At 42.2% G+C, this 25,204-nt stretch overlaps 1 protein-coding gene across 13 annotated transcripts in view; it reads right to left on the bottom strand.

Annotated features, from left to right (window-relative positions):
- Nucleotides 1–25,204, bottom strand: part of LOC126946324 (cytochrome c oxidase subunit 7B, mitochondrial) — a 1,159,743-nt gene that overhangs the window by 688,791 nt on the left and 445,748 nt on the right. The window contains exon 1 of one of the 13 annotated variants that reach the window (XM_050776459.1): nt 21,312–21,315. The exons of 11 other annotated variants lie outside the window; for them this stretch is intronic. The gene's annotated coding sequence lies outside the window, so the exon portion shown is untranslated. Of the gene's footprint in view, nt 1–11,286; nt 11,291–21,311; nt 21,316–25,204 lie in introns of those variants that run through there. One more of the 13 variants, XM_050776493.1, reaches the window with a different exon arrangement.

Here is a 25,204-nt window from a genome sequence, read left to right as displayed (position 1 = left end):
TGGGAGATCCACTGCTCTCTTCAAAGCTGTCAGACAGAGTCGTTTGCGTCTGCAGAGTTTTCTGCTGCTTTTGTTGTTGTATAGTTGTGCCCTGTCCCCAGAGGTGGAGTCTACAGAGATAGGCAGGTTTCCTTGAGCTGCTGTGAGCTCCACCCAGTTCGAGCTTCCCAGCGGCTATGTTTACCTACTTAAGCCTCGGCAATGGCGGGCGCCCCTCCCCCAGCCTCGCTGCTGCCTTGCCGGTAGATCACAGACTGCTGTGCTAGCAATGAGGGAGGCTCCGTGGGTGTGGGACCCTCCCGGCCAGGCGTGGGATATGATCTCCTGGTGTGCCTGTTTGCTTAAAGCGCAGTATTGGGGTGGGAGTTACCCGATTTTCCAGGTGTTGTGTGTCTCAGTTCCCCTGGCTAGGAAAAGGGATTCCCTTCCCCCTTGCGCTTCCCAGGTGAGGCAATGCCTCGCCCTGCTTCAGCTCTCGCTGGTCGGGCTGCAGCAGCTGACCAGCACCGATCGTCCGGCACTCCCCAGTGAGATGAACCCAGTACCTCAGTTGAAAATGCAGAAATCACCGGTCTTCTGTGTCGCTCGCGCTGGGAGTTGGAGACTGGAGCTGTTCCTATTCGGCCATCTTGCTCCGCCCCCTTTTCTCTCTTTTTTTCTTGGTTAATCTTGCTAATGGTCTATCAATTTTGTTTATCGTTTTAAAAAACCAGATTTTTGTTTCATTTATCTTTTGTATTGTTTTCTTGTTTCAATTTCATTTAGTTCTGCCCTGATCTTGGTTGTTTCCTTTCTTCTGCTGGGTTTGGCTTTGGTTTGTTCTTGTTTCTCTAGTTTCTTGTGGTGTGACCTTATATTGTCTGTTTGTGCTCTTTCAGACTTTTTGATGTAGGCATTTAGGGCTATAAACTTTCCTCTTAGCACCATGTTTGCTCTATCCCAGAGGTTTTTATAAATTGTGTCATTGTTGTCATTCAGTTCAAGGAATTTTTAAATTTTCATCTGGATTTTGTTTTTGACCCAATGCTCATTCAGGAGCAGGTTATTTAATTTCTATGTATTTGAATGGCTTTGGAGATTCCTTTTGGGGTTGATTTTCAGTTTTATTTCACTGTGGTCTGAGAGAATGCTTGATATAATTTCAATTTTCTTAAATTCTTTGAGTCTCATTTTATGGCATATCGTATGGTCTATCTTGGAGAAATATCCATGTGCTGTTGAATAGAATATGTATTCTGTGGCTGTTGGATGAAATGTTCTGTATATATCTGTTAAGTCCATTTCTTCCAAAATATAGTTTAAATCTGTAATTTCTTTTTTTTTCTTTTTTTTTTTTGAGACGGAGTCTCGCTCTGTAGCCCAGGCTGGAGTGCAGTGGCCGGATCTCAGCTCACTGCAAGCTCCGCCTCCTGGGTTCACGCCATTCTCCGGCCTCAGCCTCCCGAGTAGCTGGGACTACAGGCGCTGCCACCTCGCCCGGCTATTTTTTGTATTTCTTAGTAAAGACGGGGTTTCACCGTGTTAGCCAGGATGGTCTCGATCTCCTGACCTCGTGATCCGCCCATCTCGGCCTCCCAAAGTGCTGGGATTACAGGCTTGAGCCACCGCGCCTGGCCTAAATCTGTAATTTCTTAATTAACTTTCTGTCTTGATGACCTGTCTAGAGCTGTCAGTAGAGTACTGAAGTCTCACAGTATTATTGTGTTGCCTTCTATCTTAAATCTTAGGTCTGTTAGTTATTGTTTCATAAATTTGGGAACTCCAGTGTTAGGTGCATATATGTTTAGGATTATGATATTTTCTTGTTGGACAAGGCCTTTTACCATTATATACTTTACATATATATATATATAATGTATTCTTTTTTGTCTCTTTTAACTGTTGTTGCTAAAAGTTTGATTTGTCTGATGTAAGAATAGCTACTCCTGGTCACTTTGGTGTTCATTTGCCTGAAATACCTTTTTCCACTCCTTTACGTTAAGTGTTTGTGAGTCCTTATATGTTAGGTAAATTTCCAGAAAGCAACAGATAGTTGATTGGTGAGTTCTTATCCCTTCTGCAGTTCTGTATCTTTTCAGTGCAACATTTAGGCCATTTACATTTAATGTTGATGTTAAAATGTGAGGTACTGTTGCCTTCATCCTGCTCTTTGTTGCCTGCATACTTTGTTTTTCTCTTTTTCGTTTTTGCTTTTTAACTTGTTCTTTTATTTTATAGGTCCTGTGTGATTTATACTTTAAAGAGGTTCTGTTTTGATGTGTTTCCAAGATTTGTTTCAATATTTAGAGCTCCTTTTAGCAGTTCTTGTAGTGGTAGCATGGTAATGGCAAATTCTCAACATTTGTTTGTCTGAAAATAACTGTATCTTTGTTTCATATATGATGCTTAGTTTCCCTGGATACAAACTTCTTGGTTGATAGTTGTTTTGTTTCAGGAGGCTGAAGATAGGGCCCCAATCTCTTCTAGCTGGTATGGTTTTTGCTAGGAAATCTGCTGTTAATCTGATTTTCCTTTATAGGTTACCTGGTGCTTCTGTCTTACAGTTTTAAGATTATTTCCTCCATCTTAACTTTAGATAACATGATGACAATGTGCCTAAGCAAACATCTTTTTGTGATGAATTTCTCAGATATTCTTTGTGCCTCTTGTATTTGGATGTCTAGGTCTCTTGCAAGGCCAGTGAATTTTTCCTCAATTAGTCCCCAAAATATGTTTTCCAAGTTTTTAGAATTCTCTTCCTCCTTAGGTACACCAATTATTCTTACGTTTGATTGTTTAACATAATCCCAGACTTCTTGGAGGCTTAGTTCATATTTTCTTTGTCTTTGTTGGATTTGGTTAATTTGAAGATTTTGTCTTTGAGCTCTTAATTTATTTCTTCTACTTGTTCAATTCTATTGCTGAGACTTTCCAGAGCATTTCACATTTCTAAAAGTATTTCCAAAGTTTCCTGTAATTTTGACTTTTTTCTTTAAGCTATCTATTTCCATGAATATTTCTCCCTTCATTTCTTGTATCGTGTTCTGGATTTCCTTGCATTGGGTTTCGCCTTTCTCCAGTCCCTTTCTGATTAGCTTAATAACTAACCTCTTGAGTTCTTTTCCAGGTAAATCAGGGATTTCTTCTTGGCTTGGATCCATTGCTGGTAAACTAGTGTGATTTTTTGGGGGGTGTTGATTAGCTTTTATTTGTCATATTACTAGGGTTGGTTTTCTGTTTCTCACTTGGGTAGGTTCAGTCAGAGGGAAGGTCTAGGGCTGAAGGTTGGATGTTCAAATTCTTTTGTCCCATGGGGTGTTCCCTTGATGTAATACTCTCCTTTTTTTTTTTTTTTTATTTCCTGTGGATGTGACTTCCTGTGAGCTGAACTGCAGTTATTGTCTCTCTTCTGGGTCTAGCCAACCAGTGAGTCTACCCAGCTCTGGACTGGTACTGGGGGCTGTCTGCACAGAGTCCTGTGATGTGAACTGTCTCTGGATCTCTCAGCCATAAATACCAGCACGTTTTCTGGTGGTGACAGAGGGTGCAGTGGACTCCATGAGGGCCCTTAGATTTGCTGGTTTAATGCTCTATTTTTGTGCTGGTTGGTCTCTTGTCAAGAGGTGGCACTTTCCAGAATGCATCAGTTGTAGTAGTTGGAGAGGGACCGGTGGTGGGCTGGGCCCTAAAACTTCAAAGTTTACATGCCCTTTATCTTTCACTACCTGGGTGGACAGGGAAGGACCATCAGTTGCTAGTGGAGTTAGGCGTGTCTGAGCTCAGACTTTCCTTGGGTGCATCTTGTTGATGCCGTGGGGGATAGGGGTGTTATTCCCATGACACTGGAGTTGTGTACATAGGAGGATTATTGCTGCATCTGCTGAGTCATGTAGGTTGTCAGGAAAGTGGGGGAAAGCCGGCAGTCACTGTCCTCACTCAGCTTCCTCACAAACCACAAACAGAAGGACCAGTCTCACTCCCGCAGTGCCCCCCACAGCAGCCCTGAGTCTGTGTCCAGACAGAGGGTGAGACAGGCTTAACAACTTGCCTGAGGCTATCTGCCTCCCAGCTGTGAAGAAAAGGGCTTTAGTTCTTCCTCCACCTGTGAAGTTTGCACATCTGATTTGTGCCCTCCCGTAAGTTCTGGCGGGAGGCTTCTCACCCTATTCAAATTTTTACAAAGTTCAGCTAGAGAATTCCTTCTTCCTGTGGAGTTTTACCCGTGCTTCTCTGGTCACCCACCCAATGGATCCTTGTGGTGACAGGCAGGAATGGCCTACTCGGAGACCCAGCGAGCTCCCAGGGCCTTTCTGCTGCTTCCTCTACTCTTGTATTTTACTTGGTTCTCTAACTTGACTGAGCTCCAGGTAAAGTCAGAAACTTCTCCTGCAAACAGATCTTCAGCTTCTCCACTGGGGGTGTGTATTCAAGAGAGGAGGGTCTCCCTTTCCCAGTTCCATAGTTGGGGCACACACAGTATTTCAGGTGTCTCCTAGGTCCTGCAGGATCAATCCCATCTGCCATGATCACTCTCCTGATTTTAGAATAAGTACCATATGTCACTGAGAAGAATGCATATTTTGTTGATTTGGGGTAGAGGGTTCTGTAGATGTCTGTTAGGTCCACTTTATCCAGAGCTGAGTTCAATTTCTGAATATCCTTGTATATTTTCTGTCTCATTGATCTGTCTAATATTGACAGAGGGGTGTTAAACTCTCCCACTATTATTGTGTGAGAGCCTAAGTCTCTCTGTAGGTGTCTAAAAGCTTGTTTTGTGAATCTGGGTGCTCCTGTATGGGTGCATATATATATATATATATATATATATATATATATATATATATATATATATATAAAATAGTTAGTTCTTCTTGTTGAATTGTGTCCTTTGCCATTACTTAAGCCCTTTTATGTCTTTTTTGATCTTTGTTGGTTTAAAATCTGTTTTGTCAGAGACTAAGATTGCAACCTCTGCTTGTTTTTTGCTTTCCATTTGCTTGGTAAATTTTCCTCCTTCCCTTTATTTTGAGCCTATGTTTGTCTTTGTACATGAGATGGATCTTCTGAATACAGCACATTGATGGGTCTTGACTCTTTATCCAATTTCCAGTCTCTGTCTTTTAATTCGGTGCATTTACTCCATTTACATTTAAGCTTAGTATTTTTATGTGTGAATTTGATTCTGTCATCATGATGCTATCTGGTTACCATACTAGTTGATGCAGTTTCTCCATAGTGTCATTGGTCCTTATATTTTGGTGTGTTTTTGTAGTGGCTGGTACTGATTTTTCCTTTCCTTATTTAGTGCTTCTTTCAGCAAGGCAGGTTTGGTAGTAACAAAATCCCTCAGCATTTGCTTGTCTGCAAAATATTTTATCTCTCCTTTGCTTATGAGGCTTACATTGGCTGAATATGAAATTCTGCGTTGAAAATTCTTTTCTTTAAGAATGTTGAGTATTGGCCCCAGTCTCTTCTGGCTTGTAGAGTTTCTGCTGAGAGATCTGCTGTTAGTCTGATGGTCTTCGCTTTGTAGGTAACCTGGCCTTTCTCTCTCTCTTCCCTTAATATTTTTTCTTTCATTTCAACCTTGGACAGTCTGATGGTTATGTGTCTTGTGGTTGATTTCTCGTGGAGTATCTAATGGTGCTCTCTGTATTTCCGGAATTTGTATGTTGGCCTGTCTTGCTAGGTTGGGGAAGTTCTCCTGGATGATATCCTGAAGTGTGTTTTCCAGCTTGTTTCCATTCTCCCTGTCTCCTTCAATCATCTCTAGTCAATCGTAGTTTCAGTCTTTTTATTATGTCCCATATTTCTTGGAGGCTTAGATTGTCCCTTTTCATTCTTTTTTCTCTAATCTTGTCTGCATGCCTTATTTCAGCAAGGTGGTCTTCAAAGTCTGAGATTCTTTCTTCCACTTGGTTGATTCAGCTATTGACATTTGTGTATGCTTCATTAAGTTCTCATGCTGTGCTTTTTGGCTCCATCAGATTATTTACGTTCCTCTCTAAACTGGCTATTCTAGGTAGCAGCTCCTCTAACCTTTCATCAAGGTTCTTAGCTTATTTGTATTGGGTTAGAACATGCTCCTTTAGCTCAGTAGTTTTTTATTACCCATCTCCTGAAGCCTTCTTCTGTCAGTTCATCCATCTCATCTTTTTTCCAGTTCTGCACCCTTGCTGTAGAGGCATTGTGACCATTTGGAGGAGAAGAGACACTCTGACTTTTTTGGTTTTCAGCATTATTTTGTTGATTCTTTCTCATCTTTGTGAGTTTGTCTAGTTTCAATATTTGAGGCTGCAGACCCTTGAATGGGTTTTTTGTGGGGACTTTTTTATTGTTGATGCTCTAATTGTTGCTGTTTGTCTATTTTTCTTTCAATGGTCAGGTACTTCTTCTGTTGTGCTGCTGTGGTTTGTTGGGAGTTTACTTCATGCCTTATTCATCTGGTCTGCTCCCATGCTTGGAGATGTCTCTCAAAAAGCCTGGGAAACAGCAAAGATGGGTTCCTGCTCCTTCTTCTGGGATCTCTGACCTTGAGAGTCACCAACCTTATGCCAGTAGGATCATTTCAGTATAGAATGTCTGAAAACCCCTGTTAGAGGATCTCACCAAGTTGGGTGGCATGGGGAACAGGATCCATTTAACAAGGCACTTTGTCCCTTGGTGGAGGGTGTGTAGTTTGCTTGGGGGAAACCCACTCATCTGGGCTGCCCCGGATTCCTCAGAACTACCACGAAGAAAGGCTAAGTCTACTGGTCTGCAGAGACTGTGGCCACCACTCTCCCTAGGGGCTCAGGCCCAGGCAGATCGGGGTTCTTTCCCTGAGCCTCTGACTGGAGTTGTTGGAGTTTCTGCTGGAGCCCCACCCAGTGAGGATGGATGGTTCAGGGTCAGACTTGAAGAGGTGCTTTGGCTGGAGTGTACCACAGCTGGTGTGTTGAGTTGTGGGGAATACCTCTTGGGACCAAGCCATCCAGCCTCCTTGGCTCCAGCATGGGAGAAGCAGGACCTGGAGCTATAGAGATGGATGCTGCCCTCCCCCCATCCAGGGAGCTTAGTGTGTTAGGTAGTTATGAGTCCCAGTGCTGGCTGCTACCCCTTACCCAAGGAGCTCATGCGGCTTATGCAGCAGGCAGCCACAGCTAGGGTGCTGGTTGTCCCTCTCCCTGGGAGCTTGGCAGGTTTAAGCGGATTTCAGTTGAGAGGCTGTTTAGAATCTGCATTGCTCCAGGCTTGGGACCCTGGCCCCAGTGTTGTGAGGTTGTGAGTGAGATCTTCCAATCCATGGGTTGCACATTTCCTTGGAAAAAGCACGGTTTCCTCAGCGGGGTAGCACACTCATTCACTGCATCCTTTGGCTGGGGGTTGGGGGCTCCCCTGTCCCATGTGGCTCTCAGGTGGGTTGCCACACCACACTGCTCTTCCTTTCTCTCCATGGATCATGCCAGCTGCCTAGTCAGTTCTGATAAGAGAATCTGGATGCCTTGGTTGCTGGTGAAGGATTCACATGGTAATTATGGTTCTTTTCGATAGGAGCCTCTGATCGCCACTGTTTTTAGTCAGCCATCTTGACCCCCACAAATTGTTTTTCTGTTACCTTCCACAGCCACCTCTCTCCGTCTCCATTTCTGACCCCATAAACTACTAATCTGTGTTCTGTATCTCTATAGTTTTGCCATTTTGAGGATGTTATATAAGTGGAATCGTATTATGTGTGACATTTTGGGATTGGCTCTTTTTACTTAGCATAATGCCCTTGAGATCTATTCAGGTTGTTGCATTTATCAATAGTTTGTTGCTTTTTATTGCTGTGGATTATTCTATGTTATGCATACAACACCACTGTTTATCTAATAATTTATTTAGTGCAGGACATTTTGTTAGTTTTAAGTTTTTGGCTATTAAGAATAAAGCTGGTAGGCCGGGCACGGTGGCTCAAGCCTGTAATCCCAGCACTTTGGGAGGCCGAGACGGGCGGATCACGAGGTCAGGAGATCGAGACCATCCTGGCTAACACCATGAAACCCCGTCTCTACTAAAAATACAAAAAACTAGCCCGGCGAGGTGGCGGGCGCCTGTAGTCCCAGCTACTCGGGAGGCTGAGGCAGGAGAATGGCGTAAACCCGGGAGGCGGAGCTTGCAGTGAGCTGAGATCAGGCCACTGCACTCCAGCCCGGGCTACAGAGCAAGACTCCGTCTCAAAAAAAAAAAAAAAAAAAAAAAAAAAAAAAAAAAAAAAAAAAGAATAAAGCTGGTATGAACAATCACGTATAGGTATTTTTGTAGAAATAAATTCTTATTTGTATGGCATAGGTACCCTGGAGTCACCCTCCCTTGTTTATAACTGCCTTAAATATTTTTTCTGCATACATTGAGAACCACCTCAGAGAGTGCTACAATTATGTTTCAACCATCAAATTAAACTCCTGAGGAGACAGAGTGCTTACCCTCTTGATGTTTCTTTTTCTTTCTTGAGGCTTGAAGACTTCTTTCTTTTTTTCATCATTTTCTTTCTCTTTAGAGAACTTCCTTTCGCTCTTCTTTTAGGGTAGCTCTACTGATGACAAATTATTTATTTTTCTTCGCCTGAGGATATTTCCATTTCCCCTTCTTTCCTGAAGGATATTTTTGCTGGATATAGAATTCAACACTCCCAAGACTAGATAATGATTTCCTGTAGCATTCCTCTTCTTTCAAAATACTCATTATATTCTCTTATGTCATGCCTATTTCCACCATAAGGCTAGTGATTCTCAGTCTAGGCTGAACACTAAAAATTCTAATGTCAGCCTGTATCCCAGATGAGTTAAATAATAATTCCTGGGATGGGGGCTTAGACATTAGTATTTAAGAAATGCTTTTCTAAGTGATTTCAATGTGCAGCCAGGAGTGAGATCCAGTGTTCAAGCCAAGCTCTGTCTTAGTTATAGCTGGATAACTAGTAGCTAGCTTGGTGCCTTGTGTGTAGTTTGTTCTAATTCAATATTTGTTGAAATAAATTAAGTATAATGGATGTTATAATAATAAACATTTATAGCTCCATATTAGTTTAAATAGGGTCTCATCATATTGAAGAGATTCAATTCAATAGTCCAGTACTGTAAACTTTGTTGAGACATACTGCATAGTGTGTGTTGGGTGTATTAAATTCAATATGTTACACTTTCTGACATTGAGCATCCCATACTATAGAGGGGACAATGGACCCGTGAACAGGTAATTAATACACAGTAGCTAGTGGAAGCCATGAAATATTGTGGAAGGTACATAGAAAAAGAAGGCAGAGATTAAATCTGTCTGGGTGGTGGGTCAAAAGAAATGTAAACATATTCTCTTAGAACATCTTGGTAAAGAGGCAGAGAGCTCAGATAATGAAATAATTGGTCTCAGATGGATTCTTTCCTAAGTAGGAGAGATTTAGTACCCTCAAGGACGAGAACGCTACAGCCTTGGTTGACAGAGACTTGGTGCTTAAAACCTGTTGGGATCTCCTAGGAGCTTTTGTATCTGTTGTTGGACTCCTCAGAAAAAGTGCATGATGTCATCAGAGTGGGGATTTCTACCCTGATTTAACAGAGGAAGAAAGCAAGGTTTAGAGAGGTTAAATTATTTTTTCCAATGTTATGTGGCCAGTTAATGAGAATGCAAGGACTAGAATCTAGGTCTCCTGACTTTCAGTCGAATGTGGTTTTTGAAGGGGCAGTCAATAGATTAATCTGATTTCATGGATCTGAGACACAGTGGAAAAGAAGGCTGGAAAACAAGTTTGGGCCAACTTACTGAGGGTCTCACATTCAGCATAAGGTAATTTTTACCTTTTCTGGTAGGCAATGGAAAGCCATGAAAAGGTTTTGAGGAGTGGCACAAACTGTGCCTGTTGACTGGTCATCTTGTCACTTCAGCACTCACTGTTTGGCACTTAAGACAAAGTTAACAAGTTATTTTTACACCCCGATCAGCAAGTCAGAAATTGGTAGTTTGTGGTCAAACTGTTTATATACTCTCTTTTAACAGTTTTTTCCTCAGCTACCTTTTGCTTTAAGGGCATTCCAGTCATTTCCGTCTTTCCTCTATTAGTGGCCAACCTTCAAGGAGCCCTGGTGTGTCCCTCCCATTCAATCTGCCTTAATGAAAAACTTGGTTTCTCTAGTTCTGAAATCAGACCCAGTCAAAGAAGCAGACACAGTCGCTTTGGACATGGAACACTGAAATGGCGATTAATCTTCTTCCTGAACATTCTTGTCAAATGCTTGCTTTCTTCATTTCTCAAAAAACATCTGGCATGCAGCTTTACCCTCTTCTCCTTCCTACATGTTACTTAATGCATCCCCCTCTTGTCTTTTGTCTTCTATTTTTGCTACTTGGGGAAGAAATTCTAAAAGCAAGATTAAGATGTTAATGAGCCAGATGCCTGGTATTGCCTCCTAGATTCTCACTACTTCATACTCTTCATACCATTATGTATATCATTATAGTATGGTATTTCCATAAAATTATAGAAAGAGTTAAGATACAAACTATTGTATACTGCAGGAATTCTTAAAATACTGCTTTCTTTATTTTGCTTGTTTTGATTTTTGTTTTAAATATTTTATTTTGACATAATTTTGTGAGGAAGGGAAGGTTAGAGATTATCCCTATTTTACTAAAAGAGAGGAAATAATGCATCAAAAATCACCTAAAGTTAATGGAAGACAAAAATATGAGGCAAAGGTCCAGAGTTTTTTGATAGCCTGAAAAGTTCTCTGCCCTGCATACCATGATTTTAAAGATACAGACACTGAGGTTCAGAAAGCTTAGGTAAACTGATGAAGGTTACAGATAGAGCCAGTAAGTTGTGGTTTCAGAATCTAACATGTTTTGGTTCCTTATTCTGCCTTGCTTTTCTCCATTCTCTGTGGGTCAAGTTGCTTCCTTGATTAGTTCCTTTAAGAAAGCAGTATTATAAGAGGTCCTACAGTAAAAGAGAGTTTGTGTTTTAACTCTTCATACGATTATGTATATCATTATAGTATGGTATTTCCATAAAATTATAGAAAGAGTTAAGATACAAACTATTGTATACTGCAGGAATTCTTATAATACTGCTTTCTTTATTTTGCTTGTTTTGATTTTTGTTTTAAATATTTTATTTTGACATAATTTTAGGCTCACAAAAATTGCAGAAATTGTACAGAGAGTTTTCTTCACCAAGCTTGCCTCAGTGATAACATCTTACAAAGCCATGGCTAATTTTCAAAACCAGGAAACCTACATGAGTACAATATTATTGACTGAACAACATACCTCTGTTTGGCCTGACTTGTACCCCCCACAATTTATATTTGAAACCATAACCCCCAGTGCAACTGTATTTGAGGAAAGGGACTTTAAGAAGGTAATTAAGGCTAAACAAGGTAATGTGAGTAGGGTCCTAATCAGAAAGAACTGGTGTCCGTATGAGAAAAGGAAGGGACACCCACTTCCATTCCACAAGCACAGAAGAAAGGCCATGTGAGGACATAGAGAAAAGGTGGCCATTTACAATCTAGAAAGAGGGGCCTTAGAGGAAATCAATTGTGGCATCTTTATCTTGGACTTGTAGACTCCAGAGCCATAAGAAAATAAATGTCTATTGTTTAAGTGACCCTATTTGAAGTATTTTGTTATGGTAGCCTGAGTAGATTAATCCAATCTCATTCTACTTCACTAGTTATTATTAAGATTTTTTTAAAAATTTATTTATTATTATTATACTTTAAGTTGTAGGGTACATGTGCATAACGTGCAGGTTTGTTACATATGTATACTTGTGCCATGTTGGTGTGCTGCACCCATCAACTCATCATTTACATCAGGTATAACTCCCAATGCAATCCCTCCCCCCTCCCCCCTCCCCATGATAGGCCCCTGTGTGTGATGTTCCCCTTCCTGAGTCCAAGTGATCTTATTGTTCAGTTCCCACCTATGAGTGAGAACATGCGGTGTTTGGTTTTCTGTTCTTGTGATAGTTTGCTAAGAATGATGGTTTCCAGCTGCATCCATGTCCCTACAAAGGACGCAAACTCATCCTTTTTGATGGCTGCATAGTATTCCATGGTGTATATGTGCCACATTTTCTTAATCCAATCTGTCACTGATGGACATTTGGGTTGATTCCAAGTCTTTGCTATTGTGAATAGTGCTGCAATAAACATATGTGTGCATGTGTCTTTATAGCAGCATAATTTATAATCCTTTGGGTATATACCCAGTAATGGGATGGCTGGGTCATAGGGTACATCTAGTTCTAGATCCTTGAGGAATCGCCATACTGTTTTCCATAATGGTTGAACTAGTTTACAATCCCACCAACAGTGTAAAAGTGTTCCTATTTCTCCACATCCTCTCCAGCACCTGTTGTTTCCTGACTTTTTAATGATCGCCATTCTAACTGGTGTGAGATGGTATCTCATTGTGGTTTTGATTTGCATTTCTCTGATGGCCAGTGATGATGAGCATTTTTTCATGTGTCTGTTGGCTGTATGAATGTCTTCTTTTGAGAAATGTCTGTTCATATCCTTTGCCCACTTTTTGATGGGGTTGTTTGTTTTTTTCTTGTCAATTTGTTTGAGTTCTTTGTAGGTTCTGGATATTAGCCCTTTGTCAGATGAGTAGATTGCAAAAATGTTCTCCCATTCTGTAGGTTGCCTGTTCACTCTGATGGTAGTTTCTTTTGCTGTGCAGAAGCTCTTTAATTTAATGAAATCCCATTTGTCAATTTTGGCTTTTGCTGCTGTTGCTTTTGGTGTTTTAGACATGAAGTCTTTGCCCATGCCTATGTACTGAAAGGTACTACCTAGGTTTTCCTCTAGGATTTTTATGGTATTAGGTCTAACATTTAAGTCTCTAATCCATCTTGAATTAATTTTCGTATAAGGAGTAAGGAAAGGATCCAGTTTCAGCTTTCTACTTATGGCTAGCCAATTTTCCCAGCACCGTTTATTAAATAGGGAATCCTTTCCCCATTTCTTGTTTCTCTCAGGTTTGTCAAAGATCAGATGGCTGTAGATGTGTGGTATTATTTCTGAGGACTCTGTTCTGTTCCATTGGTCTATATCTCTGTTTTGGTACCAGTACCATGCTGTTTTGGTTACTGTAGCTTTGTAGTATAGTTTGAAGTCAGGTAGCGTGATGCCTCCAGCTTTGTTCTTTTGACTTAGGATTGTCTTGGAGATGCGGGCTCTTTTTTGGTTCCATATGAACTTTAAAGCAGTTTTTTCCAATTCTGTGAAGAAACTCGTTGGTAGCTTGATGGGGATGGCATTGAATCTATAAATTACCTTGGGCAGTATGGCCATTTTCACGATATTGATTCTTCCTATCCATGAGCATGGTATGTTCTTCCATTTGTTTGTGTCCTCTTTTATTTCACTGAGCAGTGGTTTGTAGTTCTCCTTGAAGAGGTCCTTCACATCCCTTGTAAGTTGGATTCCTAGGTATTTGATTCTCTTTGAAGCAATTGTGAATGGAAGTTCATTCCTGATTTGGCTCTCTGTTTGTCTGTTACTGGTGTATAAGAATGCTTGTGATTTTTGCACATTAATTTTGTATCCTGAGACTTTGCTGAAGTTGCTTATCAGCTTAAGGAGATTTTGGGCTGAGACAATGGGGTTTTCTAAATATACAATCACGTCATCTGCAAACAGGGACAGTTTGACTTCTTCTTTTCCTAACTGAATACCCTTGATTTCTTTCTCTTGCCTAATTGCCCTAGCCAGAACTTCCCACACTATGTTGAATAGGAGTGGTGAGAGTGGGCATCCCTGTCTTGTGCCAGTTTTCAAAGGGAATTTTTCCAGTTTTTGCCCATTCAGTATGATATTGGCTGTGGGTTTGTCATAAATAGCTGTTATTATTTTGAGGTACGTTCCATCAATACCGAATTTATTGAGTGTTTTTATTTTTTTTTTATTATTTTTTTTTAATTTTTTTTTCATTTTTTTTTTTGAGACAGAGTCTCGCTCTGTCGCCCAGGCTGGAGTGCAGTGGCACGATCTCGGCTCACTGCAAGCTCCGCCTCCCGGGTTTACGCCATTCTCCTGCCTCAGCCTCCTGAGTAGCAGGGACTACAGGCGCCCACAACCGCGCCTGGCTAATTTTTTGTATTTTTAGTAGAGACGGGGTTTCACCGTGGTCTCGATCTCCTGACCTTGTGATCCGCCCGCCTCGGCCTCCCAAAGTGCTGGGATTACAGGCGTGAGCCACCGCGCCGGTCCTATTGAGCGTTTTTAGCATGAAGGGCTGTTGAATTTTGTCAAAAGCCTTTTCTGCATCTATTGAGATAATCATGTGGTTCTTGTCTTTGGTTCTGTTGATATGCTGGATTATGTTTATTGATTTGCGAATGTTGAACCAGCCTTGCATCCCAGGGATGAAGCCCACTTGATCATGGTGGATAAGCTTTTTGATGTGTTGCTGAATCTGGTTTGCCAGTATTTTATTGAGGATTTTTGCATCGATGTTCATCAGTGATATTGGTCTAAAATTCTCTTTTTTTGTTGTGTCTCTGCCAGGCTTTGGTATCAGGATGATGTTGGCCTCATAAAATGAGTTAGGGAGGATTCCCTCTTTTTCTATTGATTGGAATAGTTTCAGAAGGAATGGTACCAACTCCTCCTTGTACCTCTGGTAGAATTCAGCTGTGAATCCATCTGGTCCTGGACTTTTTTTGGTTGGTAGGCTATTAATTATTGCCTCAATTTCAGAGCCTGCTATTGGTCTCTTCAGGGATTCAACTTCTTCCTGGTTTAGTCTTGGAAGAGTGTAAGTGTCCAGGAAATTATCCATTTCTTCTAGATTTTCCAGTTTATTTGTGTAGAGGTGTTTACAGTATTCTCTGATGGTAGTTTGTATTTCTGTGGGGTCGGTGGTGATATCCCCTTTATCATTTTTAATTGCGTCGATTTGATTCTTCTCTCTTTTCTTCTTTATTAGTCTTGCTAGTGGTCTGTCAATTTTGTTGATCTTTTCAAAAAACCAACTCCTGGATTAATTGATTTTTTGGAGAGTTTTTTGTGTCTCTATCTCCTTCAGTTCTGCTCTGATCTTAGTTATTTCTTGCCTTCTGCTAGCTTTCGAATGTGTTTGCTCTTGCTTCTCTAGTTCTTTTAATTGCGATGTTAGAGTGTCAATTTTAGATCTCTCCTGCTTTCTCTTGTGGGCATTTAGTGCTATAAATTTCCCTCTACACACTGCTTTACATGTGTCCCAGAGATTCTGGTATGTTGTATCTTTGTTCTCATTGGTTTCAAAGAACATCTTTATTTCTGCCTTCATTTCGTTATGTACCCAGTAGTCATTGAGGAGCAGGTTGTTCAGTTTCCATGTAGTTGAGCGGTTTTGATTGAGTTTCTTAGTCCTGATTTCTAGTTTGATTGCAGTGTTGTCTGAGAGACAGTTTGTTATAATTTCTGTTCTTGTACATTTGCTGAGGAGTGCTTTACTTCCAATTACGTGGTCGATTTTGGAGTAAGTACGATGTGGTGCTGAGAAGAATGTATATTCTGTTGATTTGGGGTGGAGAGTTCTATAGATGTCTATTAGTTCTGCTTGGTGCAGAAATGAGTTCAATTCCTGGATATCCTTGTTACCTTTCTTTCTCGTTGATTTGTCTAATGTTGACAGTGGACTGTTGAAGTCTCCCATTATTATTGTATGGGAGTCTAAGTCTCTTTGTAAGTCTCTAAGGACTTGCTTTATGAATCTGGGTGCTCCTGTATTGGGTGCATATATATTTAGGATAGTTAGCTCTTCCTGTTGAATTGATCCCTTTACCATTATGTAATGGCCTTCTTTGTCTCTTTTGATCTTTGATGGTTTAAAGTCTGTTTTATCAGAGACTAGTATTGCAACCCCTGCTTTTTTTGGTTCTCCATTTGCTTGGTAAATCTTCCTCCATCCCTTTATTTTGAGCCTATGTATGTCTCTGCGTGTGAGATGGGTCTCCTGAATACAGCAGACTGATGGGTCTTGACTCTTGATCCAGTTTGCCAGTCTGTGTCTTTTAATTGGACCATTTAGTCCATTTACATTTAAGGTTAAGATTGTTATGTGTGAACTTGATCCTGCCATTATGCTATTAACTGGTTATTTTGCTCGTTAGTTGATGCAGTTTCTTCCTAGCCTCGATGGTCTTTACATTTTGGCATGTTTTTGCAATGGCTGGTACCGGTTGTTCCTTTCCATGTTTAGTGCTTCCTTCAGGATCTCTTGTAAGGCAGGCCTAGTGGTGACAAAATCTCTAAGCATTTGCTTATCTGTAAAGGATTTTATTTCTCCTTCACTTATGAAACTTAGTTTGGCTGGATATGAAATTCTGGGTTTAAAATTCTTTTCTTTAAGAATGTTGAATATTGGCCCCCACTCTCTTCTGGCTTGTAGAGTTTCTGCCGAGAGATCTGCTGTTAGTCTGATGGGCTTCCCTTTGTGGGTAACCCGACCTTTCTCTCTGGCTGCCCTTAAGATTTTTTCCTTCATTTCAACTTTGGTGAATCTGGCAATTATGTGTCTTGGAGTTGCTCTTCTCGAGGAGTATCTGTGTGGCGTTCTCTGTATTTCCTGGATTTGAATGTTGGCCTGCCCTACTAGGTTGGGAAAGTTCTCCTGGATGATATCCTGAAGAGTGTTTTCCAACTTGGTTCCATTTTCCCCCTCACTTTCAGGCACCCCAATCAGACGTAGATTTGGTCTTTTTACATAATCCCTTACTTCTTGCAGGCTTTGTTCATTTCTTTTTCTTCTTTTTTCTTTTGGTTTCTCTTCTCACTTCATTTCATTCATTTGATCCTCAATCGCTGATACTCTTTCTTCCAGTTGATTGAGTCAGTTACTGAAGCTTGTGCATTTGTCACGTATTTCTCGTGTCATAGTTTTCATCTCTTTCATTTCGTTTAGGACCTTCTCTGCATTAATTACTCTAGCCATCAATTCTTCCACTTTTTTTTCAAGATTTTTAGTTTCTTTGCGCTGGGTACGTAATTCCTCCTTTAGCTCTGAGAAATTTAATGGACTGAAGCCTTCTTCTCTCATCTCGTCAGAGTCATTCTCCGTTCAGCTTTGATCCGTTGCTGGCGATGAGCTGCGCTCCTTTGCCGGGGGAGATGCGCTCTTATTTTTTGAATTTCCAGCTTTTCTGCCCTGCTTTTTCCCCATCTTTGTGGTTTTATCTGCCTCTCGTCTTTGATGATGGTGATGTACTGATGGGGTTTTGGTGTAGGTGTCCTTCCTGTTTGATAGTTTTCCTTCTAACTGTCAGGACCCTCAGCTGTAGGTCTGTTGGAGATTGCTTGAGGTCCACTCCAGACCCTGTTTGCCTGGGTGTCAGCAGCAGAGGCTGCAGAAGATAGAATATTGCTGAACAGCGAGTGTACCTGTGTGATTCTTGCTTTGGAAGCTTCCTCTCAGGGGTGTACTCCACCCTGTGAGGTGTGGGGTGTCAGACTGCCCCTAGTGGGGGATGTCTCCCAGTTAGGCTACTCAGGGGTCAGGGACCCACTTGAGCAGGGAGTCTGTCCCTTCTCAGATCTCAACCTCCATGTTGGGAGATCCACTGCTCTCTTCAAAGCTGTCAGACAGAGTCGTTTGCATCTGCAGAGGTTTCGGCTGTGTTTGTTATTGCCCTGTCCCCAGAGGTGGAGTCTACAGAGACAGGCAGGTTTCCTTGAGCTGCTGTGAGCTCCACCCAGTTCGAGCTTCCCAGCAGCTTTGTTTACCTACTTAAGCCTCAGCAATGGCGGGCGCCCCTCCCCCAGCCTCGCTGCTGCCTTGCCGGTAGATCACAGACTGCTGTGCTAGCAATGAGGGAGGCTCCGTGGGTGTGGGACCCTCCCGGCCAGGTGTGGGATATGATCTCCTGGTGTGCCTGTTTGCTTAAAGTGCAGTATTGGGGTGGGAGTTACCCGATTTTCCAGGTGTTGTGTGTCTCAGTTCCCCTGGCTAGGAAAAGGGATTCACTTCCCTCTTGTACTTCCCAGGTGAGGCGATGCCTCGCCCTGCTTCAGCTCTCGCTGGTCGGGCTGCAGCAGCTGACCAGCACCGATCGTCCGGCACTCCCCAGTGAGATGAACCCAGTACCTCAGTTGAAAATGCAGAAATCACCGGTCTTCTGTGTCGCTCGCGCTGGGAGTTGGAGACTGGAGCTGTTCCTATTCGGCCATCTTGCTTCGCCTCCTTATTAAGATTATTGTTAAATTTTTTATATATTCAGAGAGTAGAAGTGTGGATTTCTTATATGCATATGTTGTGTAATGTAGTCAACGAGTTTTTAATGTATGAATTTCTTTTTTGGCATGAAGTCCTATATTAGTTTTCTGGAACTACCATAAACAAAATGCCACTGGCTAGGTGGCTTAAACAACATACATTCAGAGGTGGCCAAGATGGTCAACTAGAAACAGCTAGTGTGTGTGACTCTCATGAAGAGGAATAGAAAGGGTTAGTAAATACAGCACCTTCAACTGAAACATCCAGGTACTCACATTGGAACTAATCAAGGAAACAACTTGATGCCCAGAGAATGGAGAAAAGCAAGGCAGAATGACATCCCACACAGGAGCGACATGGAGACGAGGGAATCTCCCCCACCCATGAAGCAGTGAGTGAATGTGCCAACCTAGAAATCCACACTTCTCCCATAGATCTTTGCAACCCTTAGGAGATTCCCTTATGAACCCACTCCACCAGGGCCTTCGGTATGACACACAGAACTATGTGGAGTCTTGGCAGAGCAGCCAATCAGGTACGTGTGTAGATATGGGAGCCTTAGATATTCGGGCTTTCTGGGCTTCCCAGCAAAAGTAGCTGCAACTCTGGCAAAGCAGGTTAGACTCATGTGCATAACCCTAGGAAAGAGGCTGAATCCAGGGGGCTGAGCAGAACAATCTGCAGGCCCCTCTTCCGTGGCACCTCACAGAATAAGACCCACTGGATTGATTTCCAGATAGCCACAGATAGCGATGTTACACCTCCCTGCGATAGAGCTCCCAGCATGGGGACTGAGCTGCCATCTTTGCTGTTTGGGAGATTTAGCCATTCCAGCCTTCAGGCTTTGGAGAGTCCAAGCCAACTGGGGGCAGAGGTGGTCTTCTCAGCCAGCACAACTACTCTGTGAAAATGTGACCAGACTGTTGTCTAAAGTGGGTTCCCAATCCCATTCCTCCTCACTGAGTGACACCTCCCAACTGGGGCCTCCAGCCATCCCTGCTGGTGTTCTCTGGCCAACAGAGTTTTGAAACCTCCCTGTGATGGAGCTCCTAGAGAGAGGGGTCTGCCACCATCGTTGCTGTTTGGGTGACTTAACCATTCCAGCTGTTGGGCTTTGGAGTGTCTGAGGTGACTGGAGGCTGAAGCAGACTCCCAGCACAGCACAGCTGCTCTATGAAAACCTGGCTAGACTGCTTTTTAAAGTAGGCCCTCAATCCCATTTCTTCTCACTGGGTGAAAGCTCCCAACCAGGGTCTCCAGCCACTTCCTACAGGTGTGTTTGAGCTGGCAGCAGGTCTGCACCTTCCTGAGATGGAGCTCTCAGAGGGAGAGGCAGGCTGCCATCTTTGCTGTTTCACAGCCTTCACTGGTGACTAGGGATGGGAGGAGACCCCCAGCATACCGCAGCAGCCCTACGGAAAAGTGGCCAGACTGTTATGTGGGTGCCTGTTTCCATACCTCCTCACTAAGCTGATCCTTCACGCCTAGGTTCCAGTTGTAACTCTGCAACTCCCTGGACAGAGCCTCCAGGGGCAACTGAAAGCCTCTGCCACTACATCTTCAGTGGAACTGTCCTTGCTACCCTCAGACTAATGAAGGAACAAAGACCCCAAGTGCTTTATCTGCATGTCCAACAAGCTGCAGTCCACCCAAGGAAAGGAGGCCATTTCATCTCGTACGGGATCCACACAGCCCCCACTGCTCATCACCTGTCAGGGAAACCCTGGCTTGAGCTTGCATCACAGACTTTTTATCCTGGGCTGATTACACTGAGCAATTGCTGACCCACATCTCTTTGTGGTGGAGCCCCCAGGAGACAAGCAAAGTGGTGGGGCAGCAAGCCAGCTGCTGTGAAACACAGAGGTTTTGATACAGGAATATCTTTAGTGAAGCATGGCCAGGGATGGCCGTCCTTTTATGCTCTACTTGCTTCCATAAGATACTTTTGCCCTAGGGGAACTGTCAGGCCTGATCTCTGCAGGGCAGTCTGGCACATCAGATGGGGCTGGTCCGACCTGAGCACTGCTCAATTTATTGGCCTCTCCCAGGGCTGCACCCCAGCCATGCCTGCTTACAGGGAAGTCTCAGGTGCCCTAGGGGCCTACGCCATGGCTTCTGTGCTGGCAGACTATGTCTGATCAGTGGAGAGCTCCAGTAAGTTGGCCCCTATGGACGTGCATCAGATCACACGTTTCTTCCCCATACTGCAGCTTCCCCTGGGCCCACAACAACACCCCACCTCACCTTGCTGGTGTGTCCGCACAGGCGGGCTTTCTTTTGCTCGCTTCACCAGTGTGTGGGAGTGCAGCATGCCCCACCACCCTCACTGACCGCCATTGCTGACAGCTTTTGCAGGCACAGAGCCATCAAGCCCTACCCCTGCCAGCACCCTGCCCTTGCGCTGATGCTGCACAGAGAACAGGGGACCCTTCTATACACTGAGCAATTACATTTGCTTGTGGGGCAGAGAAGGGAACCAGACCTGCACTAGTCAGCACCCCACCCCAAGCCAACACTACCTCCAGTGCAACAGCACACACAGTTTCTAGCAGGGGCTCCCCACTCTATTCTGTAAAGATTTGGTTTCTTTACATAATTTCATACTTCTCACAGGTTTTGTTCATTCCTTTTCATTCTTTTTTCTCTATTCTTGTCTGCCTATCTTTATTCAGAAAGCCATTCTTCAAGCTCTGAGATTCTTCCCCTGCTTGGTCTATTCTGCTATTAATACTTTTGGTTGGATTATAAAGTTCTTGCAGTGTGTTTTTCAGCTCTATGAGGTCAGATACGTTCTTCTCTACACTGGCTATTTTGTCGGTCAGCTCCTGCAATGTTTTATCATAATTTTCAGCTTCCTTGCATTGGGTTACAACATACTCCTGTAGCTCAATGAAATTCATTTCTATCCACATTCTGAATTTTACTTCTGTAATTTATGCCATCTCAACCTCAGCCTGGTTCAAAATCCTTGCAAGAGAGATGATGCCGCCATTTGGAGGAAAGAAGACATTCTGGCTTTTTGAGTTTTCAGTGTTATTGTGCTGATTCATTCTCATCTTTGTGGGCTTATCTACCTTCAATCTTTGAGGTTGCTGACCATTCAATTGTTCCCCCCCCTTATCCTATTTGATAACCTTGAGTGTTTGACTGTGGTATAAAAGGGATTCAGATGACTGGTTTTGCTTCTGGGAGATTTTAGGAGGCCAGTGCTCAACTCCTAACTACTTGACTGCATGCTGCAACTGTGGGAGGCCTCATGATGGGTCCTGATGTTGTTCTTTGGCTCTTCAACATTTGGAGTCCACTGCACTGGGGGTGTGAGGTGCAGCAGCTTCAGCAGAGTGCTAGCAGATGCAGATGTACCTGCATTCCTCTAGACATTCACCACAGTGGTAGAGGCAAGGCACCTCCAGTCACCTTCTACAGGTGCTTCTGGGTTGACAACAGGTCTGTACCTCTCTGTGATGGAGCTCTCAGAGGGAGCAGTAGGCTGACCTACATCAGCAGGCTGCTATAGTAAGCAGCAGGCTTACTCCTGGGGTGGAGTCCCCAGGAGTAAAGCAAGTGATCCTTGGCCACAACCAGTACAAGGATCTCTTCCTCTGCTGTCTTTAAGCTGGGGAAGAAACATAAACACTGAGATTGCCCCAGGGCTGCAATGAGCAGCCCAGGAGTGCCAAGTCATGAACTACAGCCAGCACTCAAGGGGGAGAGAAACCCACACTTTCAGAGCACTGAAAGAGAACATGACTACAACTGTTAGTAAACATAGGGGAGCCAAACCACTAAGCAAGGGTCTGCCAACTGACCAACAAGTCTAAGTGTTACCTGCTGGATTACACTCCGAAGTTTCACAACCAAAAATACCTCATTGACATACTCCCCCTGAAACCAGAGACAAAAAGTCAGCTTCAAATAAATACCCTACACAAAGCTTCAGCCCAGTGAAAACATCACAGAAAAGAACTCTATTGGCTGTATTCAATTTACACTCCAGTTAAAGGAACACTCACAGAGAGACAATACAGAATCAATGCAAGAACTTTGGTAACTCAAATGGCCAGAGTGTCATATGTCCTTCAAATGACTGCACCATTCTTCAACAAGAGTTCTTAATCAGGCCAAACTGGCTGGAATGATAGAAACAATTCAAAATATGGACAAGTAGAAAGGTCATTGAGATTCAGGAGGATGGCAAAACCCAATCCAAGGAAAATAAGAATCACAGTAAAGTGATACAGGAGCTGAAGGATAAAATAGCTAGTATAAAAGAGTCTAATGGGTCTGACAGAGCTGAATAACACAAGATTTCACAATGCAGTCACAAATATTAACAGAAGAATAAGCCAAGCAGAGGAAAGAACCTCAAAACTTGAAGACTGGTTATCTGAATAGGATAGACAAAAAAAAAAAAAAAAAAAAAAAAAAAAAGGAAAAATAAAAAGGAATGAACAAAACATCCAAGAAGTGAAGTGTGGGATTATGAAAGGAGACCAAATGTATGAATCATTGGCATCCCTGAATAGAAGAAGGGGAAAGCAAACTTGGAAGATATATTTCAGAATATCATGCATGAAAACTTTCCCATCCTTGACAGAGAGGCCTACAGTCAAATTCAGGAAATACAGATAACTCCTGCAAGATTCTACACAAGAATATTATCCCCAAGAAACCTAATTGTTGGATTTTCCAGGATTGAAATGAAAGAAAGAATGTTAAAGGCAGCTAGAAAGAAAGGGCAGGTCACCTACAAAGGGATTCCTGTCAGGCTAATAGCAGAACACTCAGCTGAAGCCTTGCAAGCCAGAAGAAATTGGGGACCCATATTCAACATTCTTAAAGAAAAAAGATCTTCAACCAATGATTTGATATCCAGCTAAATTAAGCTTCCTAAGTGAAAGAGAACTAAGATTATTTTCAGATAAGCAAATGTTGAGAGACATCATTACCACGAGATGTGCCTTACAAGAGATCTTGAAAGAAGTACTAAATATAGAAACAAGAGACCAATCAATGCTAGCTAATACAAAAACACACTTAAAAACACAGGCCAGAGTCACTGTAAGGCGACAACACAAACAAGTCAACATAATAAACAGCTTGTAGCACAATAATAGGATCAAATCCACACACTTCAAGACTAACCTTGAGTGTAAGTCAGCTAAATGCCCTAATTAAAGATGTAGAGTGACAAGCTAGATAATAAACCAAGACCCATTAGTATGCTGTCTTCAACACACACATCTCACATGCATTGGCAGACAGACACTCAAAGAGATGGAGAAAAATCTACCAAGAAAAAGGAAAACAGAAAAAGCAGGGGTTGCAAACCTAATTTCAGACAAAACATTCTTTAAATCTAAAAAGATTTTTAGCAGACAAAAATGGCATTACATAATAGTAAAAGGTTCGATTCAATGAGAAAAGCTGACTATTCTAAATATGTATGCACCCAACAGAGGAGCACCCAGATTTATAAAGCAAGTTCTTACAGACCTTGCAAGAGAAACTCCTACATTGGAGTCTTCAGTACACCACTGACAGCATTATATCACAGAGGTGCAAAATTAACAAAGACATTCAGGACCTAAACTCAGCACTAGATCAAATGGACCTGATAGACATCTGCAGAACTCTCAACTCAAACACAACAAAATATACATTTTTCTTATTGCCACATGGCACATACTCTAAAATCGATCACATAATTGATCATAAGAAAACTCCGCAGAAAATGTAAAAAAAAAAAAAAAAAAAAAAAAGAAAACCAACAAACTGAGACAAGATCAGAGAAAAAAAGAGTGAAAAGAAATGAACAAAGCATCCAAGAAATATGGGATATGTGAGAAGACCAAATCTACATTTGACTGGTGTATCTGAAAGTGACAGGGAGAAAGGAACCGAGTTAGAAAACACTCTTTAGGCTATTATCCAGGAGACCTTCCACAATCTAGCAAGGCAGGCCAACATTCAAATTCAAGAAATACAGAGAACGCCACAAAGATACTCCTCAAGAAGAGCAAGCCCAAGACATATAGCTGTCAGATTTTCCAAGGTTGAAGTGAAGGAAAAAATTTCAAGGGCAGCCAGAGTGAAAGGTCATGTTACCCACAAAGGGAAGCCCATCAGACTAACAGCGGATCTCTCTGCAGAAAGCCAGAAGAGAGTGGGGGCCAATATTCAACATTCTTAAAGAAAAGAATTTTCCACCCAGAATTTAATATCCAGTCAAACTAAGCTTCATAAGTGAAGGAAAATAAAATCCTTTACACACAACAAATGCCAGAGATTTTGTCACCATCAGGCCTGCTTTTCAAGAGCTCCTGAAGAAAGCACTAAACATGGATAGGAACAACAATATCAGTCACTGCAAAACATGCCAAATTGTAAAGACCATTGACACTATGAAGAAACTGCGTCAATTAATGGGCGAAATAAACAGCTTGCATTATAGTGACAGCATCAAATTCACACATAAAAAATATTAACCTTAAATGTAAATAGGCTAAATGCCCCAATTAAAACATAAAGACTGGCAAATTGGATAAAGAGTCAAGACCCATCAGTGTGCTATATTCAGGAGACCCATCCCATGTGCAAAGACACACATAGGCTCAAAATAAAGGGATGGAGGAAGACTTACCAAGCAAATGGAAAGAAAAAAAAAAAGCAGGGGATTTTGCAATCTTGGTCTCTGTTAAAACGCACTTTAAACCAACAAAGACCAACAGAGACAAAGAAGGTTATTACATAATGGTAAAGAGATCAATTCAACAAGAAGAGCTAACTATGCTAAACAAATACTCACCCAATACAGGAGCACCCAGATTCATAAAGCAAGTTCTTAGAGACCTACGAGGAGACTTAGACTCCTACAGAATAATAATGGGAGATGTTGACACCACATTGTCAATATTAGATCAATGAGAGAGAAAATTAACAAGGATATCCAGGAGTTGAACTCAGCTCTGAACCAAGTGGACCTAATAGACATCTATGGAAC

This window comes from Macaca thibetana, chromosome X, assembly GCF_024542745.1.
Source record: "Macaca thibetana thibetana isolate TM-01 chromosome X, ASM2454274v1, whole genome shotgun sequence".
NCBI lineage: Eukaryota > Metazoa > Chordata > Mammalia > Primates > Cercopithecidae > Macaca > Macaca thibetana.
The sequence above is the reverse complement of the archived record's forward strand: the minus strand, read 5'-3'. Positions and strand labels throughout refer to the sequence as shown.